Below are 17,390 nucleotides of genomic sequence, written 5' to 3' on the forward strand. Positions count from 1 at the left end.
TTTTTCTGTGGGCCAAGATATGTGCGAAACAAAACAGTGGGGCCCTGTATAGTTAGGCTGTATATTTATAGCTAGCAAGGTGCCTAGCTAAGTCGGTGGAGGAGAAGTTCAACAGGCAAAGGGAGACACATAAGGTCAGTGCCAAAAGTTTACACATGGCTGGAGCCTTGTGGAGGAGCAATATATTAAGACATCGATCTTGACTTGCACGTGCATTCGTCCCTTTTTCTTAAGTTTGGGCACTTCTTCCTTATCCTGGAAGAGAGTGGCTAATGGTAGCGACCCCATGCCTGCTCTTTTTCCTTAATAAGGGCTAAAAGTTTACTTCTCTTCCGACAGTTCTTAGCTCTCTGTGGCTATCACACAGGAAACGTTTTAATTGAGATCAGTCCCCACCATTGTCATCTTTCTTGCTCTTGAAAATCCTGGCTTGGGCTTATTTTGCTTAGGCTGCTTTCCTTGTTATAGTTGCTTTCTCTCCCATTTTTGCCTTTATTCCTCTTTGAATCTGACTTATCCAGCTTGTTAAAATCTACGAGGTATTCAGCAACTGAGGTAGCTGTAGTTAGGATGACCACGGTTCGGCTTAAAATGCATTACCGAACTCAAATCCGATTATAAATTAGGTACTTGAGTCCTTGAATCTAAACTTGATACAGGTAGTAAAAACAATACCCGAATTCGTCCCAAATCCATTTATTTACTATCCAAACTTACTAAAATCGGATCTAATTGGATCGAGTGTCCCCAAGGTCAGGTAAAATTGCTATCCCTGGTAGTAAGGTTTTGGACTCCCCTCCCTTGGAGTTGTAACTTGATCCAAAGTTGCAATATGTCCATAAAGGACAAAACTCCTTATTGGGGTAGTCAAGAATCTCCAGAGCGCTTCAGAAAGCTCATTAACATACTCTCAATTCTTGCCCTTTGTGTTAGGTGCCTCATAAAAGCTTGCTTCATTATCAGCATTGTTGGGGAAGAACTGCTGCATGAGCTCCTTTCGATCTTATCCCTTGTTTTAATGGTGCAAAGACCGTTTTCAATATAAAGACTTTTGCCTCCATCGAACTAGGTCAGTGTTAGTAAGGTATAGTGGTGCATGGTTTACCTTCTTAGCATTTTTATAATGCAAATAGCTTTGAAGTACTACTTCATAATCCACAAAAAATTTTCGATTTTTGGCATTCTTTAGTTGTGGTACACCTTAGGACATGGAATTCCACCTTTGAGGGAGTAAAAAATTCATGCAAAAGTGCTGTCTTCACCCTCAAGGGGTGAGATGGGATAACATGAATCCCTTCTCTCTTAACTAGAGGTCCTCAGTTTGAGCCTTGGATATGGAGTCCCTCTAAACACTCGGAACGGAACGCTTTGCCTCTTTTATGGGCTTGCTCGGTGTAAATCCAGATTAATCAGGCCAATGGGCTTCGAGCATCGGATGATTAAAAACAAAGTGCTAGCTCACTTTTTTGGTGACATCCCCTTTAAGGCGGAGTACCTTATAATGGACCTCCCTCAACTCTGCGACCATACTTCTAAATTTCCTTGCTCATGAGCTCATCCCCCTCTTATAAAGCCTTATTCTCACTCTTAAGGATAAAAATAGCAAACGGGGAGGCAATGTCTAAGAGATTCACCTTCTTTAGCGAGCTTTTCAACAACTGCATTTAGGGCTCCTTGCATCACTTCATGGAATTGATCTTGTGTGTCTTTGAGTTTCTTGATGTGGGTGTCATGCTACTTGTACTGGTCCTTCCCTTTGACCAGTTGTAGCTTAGCTTTGATAAGTCCTGTCTCAAGATTCCGTTAAATCATCTCCTTTTGGGTCATGAGACTCAAATCTGTCTCTCTCTTCTTTGCACCTTACTCATTAACAGGAGGAGTTGTGCTAACACCATGCGTAAAGTCCAACATGTAATGTTGCATTTTAGCTTGAGTTGCTATACAACTAGAGGGGCTTATTTTTACTCGTCGTCTCTGAATTATATTTCTTATTTTTTAATTATCCATATACTTCAATTCAATACTTAAAAATACTTAAATTATTATTTGAATAACATAAAACTATATTTACCAGTTATCCAGTAAACTGTTGGTAATTTTACTGACATGTTCATATTTTTTAACAAAAAAAAAAATTCATATCAGATTTTTTAATATTTTTTTCTCTCCCACTTTGTAATTTTCTCTCTCCTATCTCTCTTTCTCTCTCTTCTCTACTGCTCACTCCATTCCTCTTCTCCATTGTACGATGACAACTCCTCCCACAGCACCACAACCGCATTTTTTTTGTTATTTCATGGTCAAGGAGCAACACCAAGCCACCAAACACCGACCAAACCCCTCTCTCTCTCTCTCTCCATCTCTTCTTTCTGATCCAAACATCTTCTCCTTTGATACGCCATCACTCATCCATGGAGTGATAGGGAACAAAAAGCACAACATAGAAAATCTATTGGTACTTCCTAGTGGGCCTGTCTTTGGAGTGAAAACAACATTGAATCTGTAACATGTAGCACGCCCGTATTGTGCAGCACACGTTGCCCATGCTAGGGCCTGACCTTGGCATAATAAGTTTTGAGCTGTAATATTTTTAATAGGTTGGGCCATCAATAATTCGGTAACCCTTTTCTTTTTATCCTTAATTTATTTGGATTAGTTAATCTTTATCCTTAGTTGGTTTGGATTATTTATTCCGTATCTTTAATTTGTTAAGATTAGTTATTTTTATCCTTAGTTGGTTTAAATTAGTTAAACCTTATCCCTAATTTGTTTGGATTAGTTATTCTAAATCCTTTAAGGATCAGACTTTTAGATCTAGTATAAATAGTTTTATTATGTTGTTAAACAAATCATTCAATGAATTAATAAAATCTTCATATTTGTTCATGCTTTTGCTTTTGGCGTGTTCTTTGATTAGATTTTTGGCGTGTTCTTTGATTAGAGTGATTGTGAGATTGCTTTCCTCTAATTGGTAGACTTATCAATTTACTTGTGGCATTTATCTTATTTTTATTTACTCTATTATTGGTGTACTTGCTTGCTTAAGTTTCCTTAAGTTTTGGGTGGGGAAGTTTAGTTTGATCTTTGAAACTATTCCGATCTTGTCATAGAGTTTTTGGAATTAATTTTCATAGGGTTCCGTGTTATCCTTCATTAACGGTGTCTGGTAGAGCATTCAATCCTGAAAATGCACACTCCATTCCTCTCTCTCTCTCTGAAAAAATATAAAAATTCAATGCGACTCTCTTCCTTCATCTTCATGTTTGCATAGATATTGTAGTTTTCTCTATATTTGAAATCAAATTAAGCTCTCATGTCATACTCCACTGTAATTTTTTTTCATAATTTATTAATTTTTTCTTACAACTACAATCTTTGGAGCTCTCAAATCAACTCTTCTCAATCGGATGGATGGCCATGGTGCTTGGTAGGATTTCCATTTTTTTTGTAATTTTCAAAATATTTTTATTTATTGGGTTAGTTTTTCAAATTGAAGATAACTATTATAAAAAAATTATATTGTGGATTTCCACTTCAAATAATTATGGTTTATGCTTCCATTTTGCCTTTGTTATTTCTTTTGTGACCTTTAGGTTCTTACTATGTAATTTTTTAACCAATATTTATTCAACCTTCGGTATCATTTTTTTTTATGCATGGAGAGAGCTTTTTTAAAGTAGTTGAAGGTTTTCATAAGGTTTTATTTTCCTTTTTTACAAATAATTTACTAGTTGTTTGAAGTTGTGCTAATGTTATCTGATCTATTTTTGTTTTTATAGCTTCAAAAAATCTGAAAAAACAAAGATGAACTAGAGCAAGGAGAGAAGACGAACTCAGATTGAAGATTAGCGTTTTACTTTTTCTCGCAAGTGAGAGAGAGAGATGGGTAGAGGAGAGATGAGAGAGAAAAATTATTAAAAAATGCAAGGTTGGTGAGAGACAAAAAAAAAAAAAAAAACCATTATTAAAAAATATATGATGTGGCATTTTGAAAATAATTGTTTGCTGACTAAGTAATTCCATGTCAACTTTTCACTAGCAGTTGACTGAAAAACTAGTAAAAAGACTTATGTGTTATTTCAATAAAAGGTTATGTATTTTTAAGTGACGAATTGAAATATAAATACAATTAAGAAGTTTCTAAAATATGGGATAATATATTGCCTCATTAAAAACCTTTATTAGAAAATCTTGTAGGAAAAAACCTTAGTTAAAGAGAAAAAGAGTACAATACGTATTTACTCCTTCTTATAAAAACATCACTTAGAAACAATAGTTCATGTATTCCAATTCAAAGCTTGTTGTAGGAAGTGCTTTGATAAGCAAATCAATAAAATTATCACTTAAGTGAATAAGTTTGACTATCAATAAAATCATTCCTTCGTAGATTATGAGTGAAGGAATTTTTCAAAAATACAACTTTTTTTTTAGTGCATCGTTCCTTCAAGGAATATAATATGTTTTCAATCCTTTGGATTATATGTACTGATTTATGGATAAAAATTTCATATATAAAATGCTCGATTTTCAAGATGATAAAAATTTTGTATTTCCAAATTCTTTCATTTCAAATACATTTTGGGGCACATTTCACTACATTTTGGGCTCTACTGGAGCCCAATGAGATTTATATCATCAACATATACATCAATAGCAATAAATTCATATTCTTAACTTTTTAAAAAATACATGAACAAATTAGATAACTTCCTTTATCAGATATGTACTGAGGCAATTGTACCAGATGCACCTAAATTGCTTTAACTCATACAAAAACCTTTGTAATTTAATCGAACATAATTCTTGGAATTTGACTTATACGGTTCAGATATTTTAAATCCTTTGAGATTTTCATATACTTCATCAAAGCAGAATGGAAACACGGCAAATCACATCATATATTTGTTTTCCACCATAGATCACATGATATTTGCTCAGTCATATCTTTAAGGCGATTATACTACCTTTGCTCATATTTCCTTAATCTATACAGAAATCTTTATAATTTAATCGAATACAGTTCAGGGGTTTCAATTTGCATGATTCAAGCATGTTATCAAGTACTCCATATACAGTTCTATATAATTTTTCGAGAATTTGAATTTTGTACTTCAAGCAACTTAAATTCTTCAGAGATTTTCTTTATAGACTTATATTTAATATCCTCATCATTTTTCACAATATTAAGTGCTATAACATATGCAAAAATACAATTGATATTTATTCATCTCGATTCTATCTTTTTCTTGACATGACATAATTTATCGAGATCTCATTATTTTCATTGAATTCATTAATTTCAGGTACCTAAATTTCTTTTGAAAATTTTTTAGTCATGTATTAGGTCTGTTCTAGAGATTACTATTCTAGAGTTTTTCTTTCTATAATTTGTACATGTAACATATTCGCACCTTATCATTTCAATAATTCTTGTCCTTGGAACTGAACGACCTACCACGCTTCAGGCGTGCAATAGATTTATTGACATAGGCAGTTTATCTTTGAAGGACTTCAATTCTAGTAGGGGTTAAGCAACTAATTTACAATATTTTTTAAAAGAACAAATCTTTTGAACTGCTAGTTCATACAAGATGATTAAAATATGATAATAATAATTATTTTCAGTAATTAGCAATTCTCATCCCTTAATATCGAGATCTATAACAATCAACAAATTAGCGATAAGCAATTCTCTTTATTTAAAATCCTAGATATTGAAGTGAAACTTCATACCCAACATATCTGTAACCTCCTTTGAAGATCCATAATCAAAGAGAAGAATTTATATTAACTTGTTGGCTTGATGCGAGTAATATCCCTATACATAAATAAGGAGCTTTGTTTTCATAAAAATTATTTTGAGCACAAATTAACCATAAAAAATTCATTAGATTTGAAGAAACTTCTGGTTCTTTAATAAATATCCATATAAGGATTTAATTTAATTTCTTTTATTTTTCACATCAATATTGATCCGAGATACCCTAGCCGATCTGTCACGACCCGATTCCATGGGCCGGACCGGCACTAGGGCCCAGGTAAGCTTAAAGCTCCCGAGGCCCGTAGTAAGTCTGAAACACTAAAAATTTACTATCTCAATATAATTTTAAACATTCAGCCCATATTTATAGGAAAATAAACCTCAAGATTTTATTAAATCTCGGCCCAAATTTATCAGCTACAACATTCCACAGTTTGGGCCCAATTAACAATACGTCACATTTTTAATATGGGCTCACATAATTATATCGTCTATGTTAATACACGACTAATTGTACGCAAATTCTACAACAGCGGAGTCACTAACTATTTGGTATACATAGCTTTTTATACATATAATTACATAGTAAAATAATTATGAAACTGGGAAAATTTTCTTCTAGCCCTGCGGCAAAGGAACATAACTTAACCGAATTAAAGAGAAACTTACTTCCTGAAAAATTAAACAAGATATGTGAGCCTTCTAAGAAGTAATACTTATTGCACAACACACGCATTCACACAAATGTATAAATATATCAATCTAGTCATCCGACTAGTTATATGCTCACGCAGCCAGTCACACAAATGGCAAATCACCAGCACTCACAATCATTAACATCTTCATATAATCACATCACGTGAAAATCAGTCAGTGGCGTCACCGAAACCCCGATGAGCCGTCCTCCCACATGGCTCATCCACTCACGTGTGCACCAGGGAGCCGATCCCCCATACTGGCCGACCGGTCTAATCCTCACTTGACCAGCCTTCTCATTGTTTTTCCATTCCCTCTTTCTCTTATATATATATATATATATACCAACATGAGGCAACTCGGTGGTCTCCATCCAATTTAGATCATCAGGCGCACACAACAGGAGGCCACCCTGCGGGCTGCGATCAAATCTAGATTTTCAGGTGCGCAACAACAAGCGGCCATCATGTGGTTAACGGTGACGGTAACGGTAGGTGCACACGGGGGCACCGATCTCCCATTTACCCGGTTAACGGTAATCATAATTAGGATCCATATAATGGTAACGGTATATAACAGTAACGGTAATCAGGATCCATATAACGGTAACGGTCTGACAAACCCATGGTGACCCACTTCATCCCAATTCCACATAAACAAAGCATAGCATTATCACAACACAATTAATCAAACATTACAATCAAATGCAGACATATTAATCAATTAAACATCGTAATGCAATGCACAATTAAACATCCAAAATCAATGCAAATAAATAAATAAATAGTATTAACAATAAACAACAATAATAAAATAATAACAATAATACCAATAATAATGAAAATAAATAAATAAATAAATAATTAAATGAATAATAAAGATAATAAATAATCAGAGCACTCTATTTATTATGTATTAAGTTATAGAATTAATCTAAATAAACTTATTAATTATGTCATTAATTAAAACTAGTTTAGGTTCTATTGAAATTTCGACAGCACCTCCCCTAAAATTTGACTAAACTATAATTCAACAATATAATATCTAAGCCCATCCGTCGGGCAATTCAAATCAACTCATCCCGTCCGCCATAACCTTATTTATCAATTATTCGATCAATCAATTCACGCAGCCCATCCATCGGACAATCAATTCAACCAACCCATCCGCTTCAACCTACATGTATCATCCATCAAACTCACATATATACACTTAATAGTTCCAAATTAACTAATTAGCAAACTATATTAACCTCCAAGCATGATTCAATGATATTATTAATTGCTTTAAAACTATTTACTTGCTAAGCCTTAAATTATAACTCTCCCCTACCAATATTTATTAAAATTCCTAAATTAGCTTACATAAATATCAGCTAGGAATTCTTATCTTAATTCCGAACCTTCTAGTTGTAACTAATGTTCATGAAATATATATAACAATATGCAGAACTAATTTGCATCTACATTATACCGATTGATTCTTAGCAAAAAATATATTTGATTGATTATTCATTTAAATTTAATTTAATCAACTAATAATTATTAAGTTTAGAATTTATACCAAAAATAGGAAATTGGTCTTAAAACGTACCAATTGAAATTTGGGTGACGATTCCACGATCTTCGCGAAGAGAGGAAAATTCTGTCCTTGGTGCCTCGCCGGCCAGTCACCGGAACGCCGTCGCCGCCGCCGTTTACGGTGGCTGGAAAATCAATGATGCCCAGAAATTCACCACGATCATACCATTCAACTCGAAATTCACCAAGGATTCCATTCCGGTGTTGGTTTAGTGAGATCAACCCTCTAGTTGGTCGAAACGAGCTTGACAGCCGCCCCTTACCGTCATTCATGGTGGTTCCAGTTCCTTCCACCAAAATCGTCGTTTCTTGGATGGAAATTGTTCACACAAGACAGAGGAATCAATCAGAGCTCACCTTGAAGCTTCACGTTGCCAGAATCGCATGGTATCGCAGAAGATCGAAGAACGAGAACTGCCGATGGGGACAGTCTCGTTCGCACCACTAGAGGCTCTACTAGCGGGGAAGGAGGCCGGAAAATGGATCAAAGACTCCAGGGAAGGCGATCGCCACCTCGCTCTCGTCGAGCGATGGTCGGAAATGAGAAGGAAAGGGGGGAGAAGGAGGCTGTCGCGCGCGCAGAAGAAGAAGAAGAGAGGAAGAAAAGAAGAAACTAAGTCGGTTTCTAGATCATTCCGGTTCGATTCGAGCCGGTTTGGTCTGATTCAATGATTTGGCTCGATTTTGCTCGGTTTGCAGGTTTTTCACTTGGTTTTCAGGTTATTCGTGTGGTTTTCGAAAAATCAATTTGAATTTCGAGTCCGGTTCGATTTATTTTGATTAATTTAGTTAGATTCCGTAACATTTCTCCATTTTACTCTATAACAATAAAAACAATAATAATAATGATACTTGATTTTTGGATAATTAATTCATATAATAATCACACATATATAAATATATTTTATAATGGATTAGTAACTGGAGTTCAATATTATTTCCTAAAAATTTTTAAGTGTTCTCAAATCGAAGATTCCGATAATATATTTTTGGGCTTGGGCCCAGCTGGCAAATTTGGGCTCGAATCGAGACTGTATTCTATTCGCAGCCCACATAGTCAAAATTTCTGATTTTTAATTTAATAAAAATTCAAAAGTTTCAAAAATAAAAATTCGCGTTATTTCACGATCATTGCCATTTGAATATGTAAACTTCTAGTTTACAACTATATTTATTACAATTATTTTCTCTATATGATATTCATTTATGCGAATATCCTTAAAATAAAATTCTACAAGATTAAAAAGATAATAATATAATATGATTGAAATTCATTTCTCCATAATAATATTTACTCTTAAGAGCTTTTAATAATTCTTTTAGTATCAAAGCCAAAATTTGCTTTCATATATTTTAGTTACAATAAGCACATAATTGACATACCATATTATCTTTTACCTGTGACATCCTACCGAGTCGAGTCTTAGCACTGAGTCAAGTCATTTCATAGAGTCGAGTTGAGTCGGGCCAAACCAAACCCGGTTGGGGTAGAATGGGGTTATAAGTGGACTTACTTAATTGAGAGAAAAAGCTCAAAGCATATGGGTGAGGATTTATTTGCATTAAAAGATCAAGCTTGGGTATTAAGTTATAGCCTTTTGCCAATTGAGGTACCATTTAGGAAGTTTCACATAAATTCATTGATATTTTGATGGCCTACCCGTAATAACCATTTCACTTTCCCATTTTCATCTTTATCTTCATCTTCTTCATCTCCTTCCTTTCTCCATCCATTTTCATGGTAGTTAAGCCTTAACTTCAACTTCTCTTCTATCCAAGTAAGTAAACCTTCTTGAAGTTCATAATTGAATCATTTGGTGCTATTTTTAGAATATTCATAAGAATTCTTATTTATAGGTGAAGTGAGTTCAAAGGTAGTAGAAAAAGGAAGTTAAAGAAGAGCTCAAGCTTTTTGGAGTAAAGGTTTGATATCTCTTTTCATTTACCATTTTCTTTGCATGAGAATTTGTGTGGTGTGTTGCTAATGAGACAATATTGCTTTATGTTGAGTGGGAGGACTGGTAATGGTGAGAAAACAGGGGAGCAGTTGAATAAATGAAGTAAATAGTGAGTTTATGCTGAAACAGGTTTTGCTGGAAATTTTACCAGTAGCTTCATCTTGATTTTGACCCCATTTAATGATGGAATTAGGAAGTGTTATAGAAGCGTTATTTGTTCCTCTATGTGTTAGCTTTACATGGGTTTTTGAATCATCCAAATCGGAGTTGTATAATGAGAGATATGACCAAAAGAGTACAAATTGTGCAGGCTGGAAAACGCGACGCGCGCGCGCGAATTGCATGACGAGCTCGCGACTTGTGCCTGAAACTCACTGACTCTAATTTTGCACATTACGCGCTCGCGACTTTCATTTGCGCGCTCGCGACTTTCACCTGAAACTCTCTGACTCTCATTTTACGCGCTCGCGACTTTGCACTGCGCGCTCGCGACTTGTGCCCGATAACACACTGACTCTCATTTTGCACTTTACGCGCTCGCGACTTTGCACTGCGCGCTCGCGACTTTCACCTGGAAACTCACTGACCTTCAGGTGTGCATTACGCGCTCGCGACTTTGCAAGGCGCGCTCGCGACTTGTGTTTTCATGCATTTTTGGATTTTATTTTCTATGCAACTGGATTCCTTTGCTCAACTTGTATGCCTCCAATCATTTTACAACAAAAATACAACATTAAATCATGTATCAAAACAACATGCAAGCATACAAATGATGTGAAATCAAATAAACATTATGATTTATGAAGTTATGAACTATGAATATGATGTTGTGTTATATCATTGACATACCAACATTATGCTCCATTGAGGTTAGGTAGAAACCATGTAGATAAGGCTATGTCGCGACATAGGATAGCAGATCTGCACCCCATACAGTTTGGTACTCCGGCTACAAGCCGTTGAGTGGATATGATTATATATGGGCCATAGCAGCCAAGTATACAGTATTCATCCAGTTTCATACAGTTTTTCTTATCACTTCGGTTTCACTATAACCTTATGGAGCCATACAAATATCTTGACATAACATTTCATGAACCATACAGTATTATAAACAGTACGAAAGATAATCAAGGTATAAGGAAAGGATCATGCTATATGCGCTTATATGTTTAGTTATCCATATGCATTTACATGCTCATTTTTATCTGTGTATGTGCTTAATTGTTTCTTTATATGTTGAGATATCCACTGAGCTTTATTTGCTCAGCGAGTTACCTGTTTAACTCGCAGGTTTTGAGATTGGACCGTAGAGAGTCAGCTTGCAACTGCTGCAGTTCATCTGTAGAAGACTCAGTCTTCAGGGTAGCTACTCATTTAGATGTGTATCTTTTGTCTACCCTTTTTATGGCATGTACAGGGCACACAGTTGGGCCCATTTCATTTTGCCACTAGTATCATGTTTTGTAAATATTAATTACATTATTAATGTAAACAACATCAGCATGATATTATATTCAATATACATTATGATTTCAGCGTGTCAGACCATAAAGTTAACCAGTTTGTAACGTCTCGGCTCGGTTCATTTGAGTTAACGGGTGGACCGGGAAGGGATGTTACAAATTTTGGTATCAGAGCCCTAGGTTTAGTTTCCCCGGGCTTACATGCATAAGTCAGTATAGTGTACATGCCATGACTACCCTGATGAACTAAGCAGTTGTTGTTCTTTTAGGAGGATGTCACAGGAAGGTGAGAGCGAGTCACACACCTCCAGACCAGTGGAGGGTGAGGCTCCAATAGCACCAGGTCAAGAGGTGTTGTTAAAGCAACTTGCGGATACTTTTCGACAGATTGCAGGGGTGATACCTCAAGCACCAATAGTAGTAGAAAGAGAAAGAAAGCCCCCACTAGAGAAGCTTCGGAAATATGGGGCGAAAGAATTCAAAGCTAGCAAGGATGACAGTCCAGAAATAGCTGAGTATTGGTTAGATGGGACATCGAGAGTTCTGGAACAATTACAGTGTACACCAGAGGACAAGTTGGTTTGTGCCACATCATTGCTGATAGATGAGGCATACACATGGTGGACTACTGTTCAGCAGCGGGTATCAGCAGAGCAGCGTACATGGCAATTCTTCTTGGATGAATTCAAGAAAAAGTTCATCACAGAGGCTTACCTAGATGCGAGAAGGAAAGAATTCTTATACCTGAGGCAGAACAGAATGTCAGTGTCAGAATATGAAAGAGAATTTACCAGACTCAGCAGGTATGGTAAGGGGATAGTGGCTACAGAAGCCGAGAGGTGTAAAAAGTTTCAGGAAGGCCTGAACGATGAGATTCAAATGGGAGTGGTAGCTTCCAGATTCAGAGAGTTCTCAGCTTTGGTAGAGGCAGCTCAGGAGATAGAGCGAATTCAGGCCAGTCAGCGTACCAGACGCCAGCGGTCTCAGCAGAGGAGAGACCAAACTCAGAGTGCACCCAGTGCATATCAGTCAGAAAGCAAGAGATTCAGAGGTGCTAGTAGTTCAGCTAGTTCTAGACCTCCCTTTAGCCAAGGCGCAGCTAGGATTGCTAACGCACCAGCGGTATCAGTTGTGGCTAGTTCTGCTAGTGGTAGTCGAGGTTCAGGCAGAGGAACTGGTAGAGGCACCAGTAGAGGTGCAGAGTCAGCCGGTTATACTTTTCCACCTTGTGAGCATTGTGGCAGACGGCATGGTGGAGATTGTTGGTTGGTGACTGGTAAATGTTGGATATGCGGAGATCAGACCATCAGAAGAAGGATTGTCCGAAGAGGGCAAAAGCTCCTATACAGTTCATAGCAGGCAGAGGGAGAGGTGAGAGCTCCGGAGGGCAGAGACAGCAGTCAGAGACTGTAGACAGACCCGATACAAGAGGTCCAGCCAGGGTCTATGCGATGCGAACCAGGGAAGATGAGGAAGCTCCAGATGTAATAGTTGGTGAGTTTTCTTTAGGTGATCATACAGTTTATGCTTTAATTGATCCTGGCTCATCTCATTCATACATTAGTGTACCGAAACCTTGGGTTAAAGGGTTAGAAGTTGCATATGTGAGTCAGGGTATGTTGGTTACTAATCCATTAGGAGATGTAGTACAAACTCATACAGTGGTCGAAGGATGTCCAATTGTTATTCATGGAAAAGAGTTTCCAGGAGATTTGATGGAGTTGCCATTCAGAGAATTTGATGTTATTCTGGGTATGGATTGGCTATCCAGACATCAGGCTATAGTTGATTGTGCAAAGAAAAGGGTGACATTATATACAACAGCAGGGGAAGAGATTACAGTAGTCGGGAAGCGGCGAGATTTTCTGGGTAATGTGATATCAGCCATGGTAGCAAAGAGATTAATTCAGAAGGGTTGTGAAGCATACTTGATATGTGCATTACAAGCAGAGAAAGAACAGTCAGAAGTGCAAGACATACCAACAGTGTGTGATTATCCAGACGTATTTCCAGACGAGTTACCAGGGTTACCACCAAGGAGGGAAGTGGAGTTTACCATAGATGTCTATCCTGGAGCAGCACCAGTATCAATTGCACCTTACAGAATGGCACCAGCAGAGCTAAAAGAGTTAAAGATTCAGCTACAGGAGTTATTGGATAAAGGCTTTATCAGACCCAGTGTATCACCTTGGGGAGCACCGGTATTATTTGTAAAGAAGAAAGATGGATCACTCAGATTGTGCATTGACTATAGACAACTGAACAAACTGACAATCAAGAATAAATATCCATTGCCTCGAATCGATGATTTGTTTGATCAGCTAAAAGGTGCAGGTATGTTTTCTAAGATCGACCTTAGGTCGGGATACCATCAGTTACGGATAAAGGAAGAAGATATCACTAAGACTGCATTCAGGACCCGATATGGTCACTATGAATTTTTAGTCATGCCATTCGGTCTCACAAATGCACCAGCGGTTTTCATGGATCTCATGAACCGCGTGTTTCATTCATATCTGGATCAGTTTGTGGTGGTGTTTATAGATGACATTCTGGTCTACTCCAAAGATAAGGTCGAACATGGTAAACATTTGCGGATTGTACTTCAGACACTGAGGGATAAACAGCTGTATGCCAAGCTCAGTAAGTGTGAGTTTTGGTTGGAAGAAGTTTCTTTCTTAGGACACGTGGTGTCATCGGAGGGTATCAGAGTGGATCCTCATAAGATTGGAGCTATTGTTGATTGGAGACCACCCAGAAATGTCACAGAAGTTCGAAGTTTTCTGGGTTTAGCCGGCTATTACAGAAGGTTCATAAAGGGATTTTCCATCATTGCATCACCTTTAACAAGATTATTGAAGAAAGCAGTTGTATTCCAATGGGATAATAGATGTCAGCAGAGTTTTGACACTTTGAAGAAAAAGTTGACTGAAGCACCAGTGTTGACTCAGCCAGTGTCAGGTAAAGACTTTGAGATTTACAGTGATGCCTCTCATATTGGGTTAGGATGTGTACTCATGCAAGACAGAAAAGTGGTAGCTTATGTCTCCAGACAATTGAAGCCACATGAATTGAATTATCCAACCCATGATTTAGAATTAGCAGCCATTGTTCTAGCATTCAAGGTATGGCGGCATTATCTGTACGGTGAAAAGTGTTACATTTACACAGATCATCAGAGTTTAAAGTATTTGCCGACACAGAAGGACTTAAATTCAAGACAACGGAAGTGGATGCAGATTCTGGCTAATTATGATTATGTCATTAATTACCATCCAGGCAAAGCTAATGTGGTAGCTGATGCCCTTAGTCGGAAATCATTGTTTGCTTTGAGAGCAATGAGAATTAGCATAGAGTTACAACCGCAGGGAGTTATTCTAGCACAGATGCAAGTACAACCATCTTGGGTTCAGGAAGTTGCAGAGGCACAGAAGAAAGATGCACAAACAGCACTATGGGTGAAACAAGTACAGGAAGATCATGGTGGGAAATTCAGATTGGATAACAGTGGAGTCTTATTCTATGAAGACAGAGTTGTTGTACCACAGACAGGGAAGCTTAGACAAAAGATTCTGCATGAAGCTCATAACAGTCCATATACAATGCATCCAGGTAGTACCAAGATGTATCAAGATTTGAAGAAAGGCTATTGGTGGCCGGGCATGAAGAAAGATATCGGAAATGTTGTAACAAGATGTTTGACATGTCAACAAGTAAAAGCAGAACATCAACTGCCAGCTGGGTTACTTCATCCAATAACAGTGCCAACATGGAAATGAGATCAGATCACGATGGATTTTGTTACTGGATTACCTCAAACGCAGCGGAAGCATGATGCAGTATGGGTGATCGTGGACAGATTAACTAAATCTGCACACTTTCTACCAGTTCGGATGGACTATTCTCTGGACAAGTTAGCAGACATTTATGTTAGAGAAATAGTGCGACTACATGGAGTTCCATCATCCATTATATCTGATCGTGATCCAAGGTTTACATCGAAGTTTTGGGGTAAATTGCAGGAAGCATTAGGGACAAAATTGCATTTTAGCACTGCATTTCATCCTCAAACAGATGGCCAATCAGAGAGAGTCATTCAGATCCTGGAAGACATGATGAGATCATGTGTGATAGAATTTGAAGGCAGTTGGGACAGATATGTACCTCTCATGGAATTTGCCTACAACAACAGCTACCAATCGAGCATTAAGATGGCACCATATGAAGCGTTGTATGGTAGACCATGTAGGACACCTGTGTGTTGGACAGAACTGAGTGAGAAGAAGATTTTGGGTCCAGATTTGGTTAAAGAAACAGAAGAGAAAGTGGAAATCATCAGAAAACGGCTGAAAGAAGCAAGTGATCGACAGAAGTCTTATGCTGATTTAAAGAGAAAGGATATTGAGTACTCGGTTGGTGATAAGGTATTTCTGAAAGTTTCACCATGGAAAAAGATCCTAAGGTTTGGACGAAAGGGTAAGCTTAGCCCTAGGTTCATTGGTCCATACGAGATTGTTGAACGCGTAGGACCATTAGCCTATCGCCTAGCGTTACCTTCAACCTTAGATCGGATTCATAATGTCTTTCATGTATCAATGTTAAGGAGGTATCGATCAGACCCATCACATGTGTTATCAGCAGAAGAGATTAAAATTCAGCCGGATCTCACTTATGAAGAAGAACCAGTTCAAATCTTAGCCAGAGAAATTAAAGAATTGCGGAATAAGAAAATAGCATTGGTAAAAGTTCTTTGGAGGAATCATAAGACAGAAGAAGCAACTTGGGAATCTGAAGACACCATGCGACAACAGTATCCGCAATTGTTCACAGCAGGTAAACTTCGGGACGAAGTTTTTATTTAGGAGGGGAGAATTGTGACATCCTACCGAGTCGAGTCTTAGCACTGAGTCAAGTCATTTCATAGAGTCGAGTTGAGTCGGGCCAAACCAAACCCGGTTGGGGTAGAATGGGGTTATAAGTGGACTTACTTAATTGAGAGAAAAAGCTCAAAGCATATGGGTGAGGATTTATTTGTATTAAAAGATCAAGCTTGGGTATTAAGTTATAGCCTTTTGCCAATTGAGGTACCATTTAGGAAGTTTCACATAAATTCATTGATATTTTGATGGCCTACCCGTAATAACCATTTCACTTTCCCATTTTCATCTTTATCTTCATCTTCTTCATCTCCTTCCTTTCTCCATCCATTTTCATGGTAGTTAAGCCTTAACTTCAACTTCTCTTCTATCCAAGTAAGTAAACCTTCTTGAAGTTCATAATTGAATCATTTGGTGCTATTTTTAGAATATTCATAAGAATTCTTATTTATAGGTGAAGTGAGTTCAAAGGTAGTAGAAAAAGGAAGTTAAAGAAGAGCTCAAGCTTTTTGGAGTAAAGGTTTGATATCTCTTTTCATTTACCATTTTCTTTGCATGAGAATTTGTGTGGTGTGTTGCTAATGAGACAATATTGCTTTATGTTGAGTGGGAGGACTGGTAATGGTGAGAAAACAGGGGAGCAGTTGAATAAATGAAGTAAATAGTGAGTTTATGCTGAAACAGGTTTTGCTGGAAATTTTACCAGTAGCTTCATCTTGATTTTGACCCCATTTAATGATGGAATTAGGAAGTGTTATAGAAGAGTTATTTGTTCCTCTATGTGTTAGATTTACATGGGTTTTTGAATCATCCAAATCGGAGTTGTATAATGAGAGATATGACCAAAAGAGTACAGACTGTGCAGGCTAGAAAACGCGACGCGCGCGCGCGAATTGCATGACGAGCTCGCGACTTGTGCCTGAAACTCACTGACTCTCATTTTGCACATTACGCGCTCGCGACTTTCATTTGCGCGCTCGCGACTTTCACCTGAAACTCTCTGACTCTCATTTGGTACTTTACGCGCTCGCGACTTTGCACTGCGCGCTCGC

The sequence above is a fragment of the Jatropha curcas genome, chromosome 10 (genome assembly GCF_041381405.1).
Source record: "Jatropha curcas cultivar XTBG-Jc1 chromosome 10, XTBG_Jcur_1.0, whole genome shotgun sequence".
Lineage (NCBI taxonomy): Eukaryota > Viridiplantae > Streptophyta > Magnoliopsida > Malpighiales > Euphorbiaceae > Jatropha > Jatropha curcas.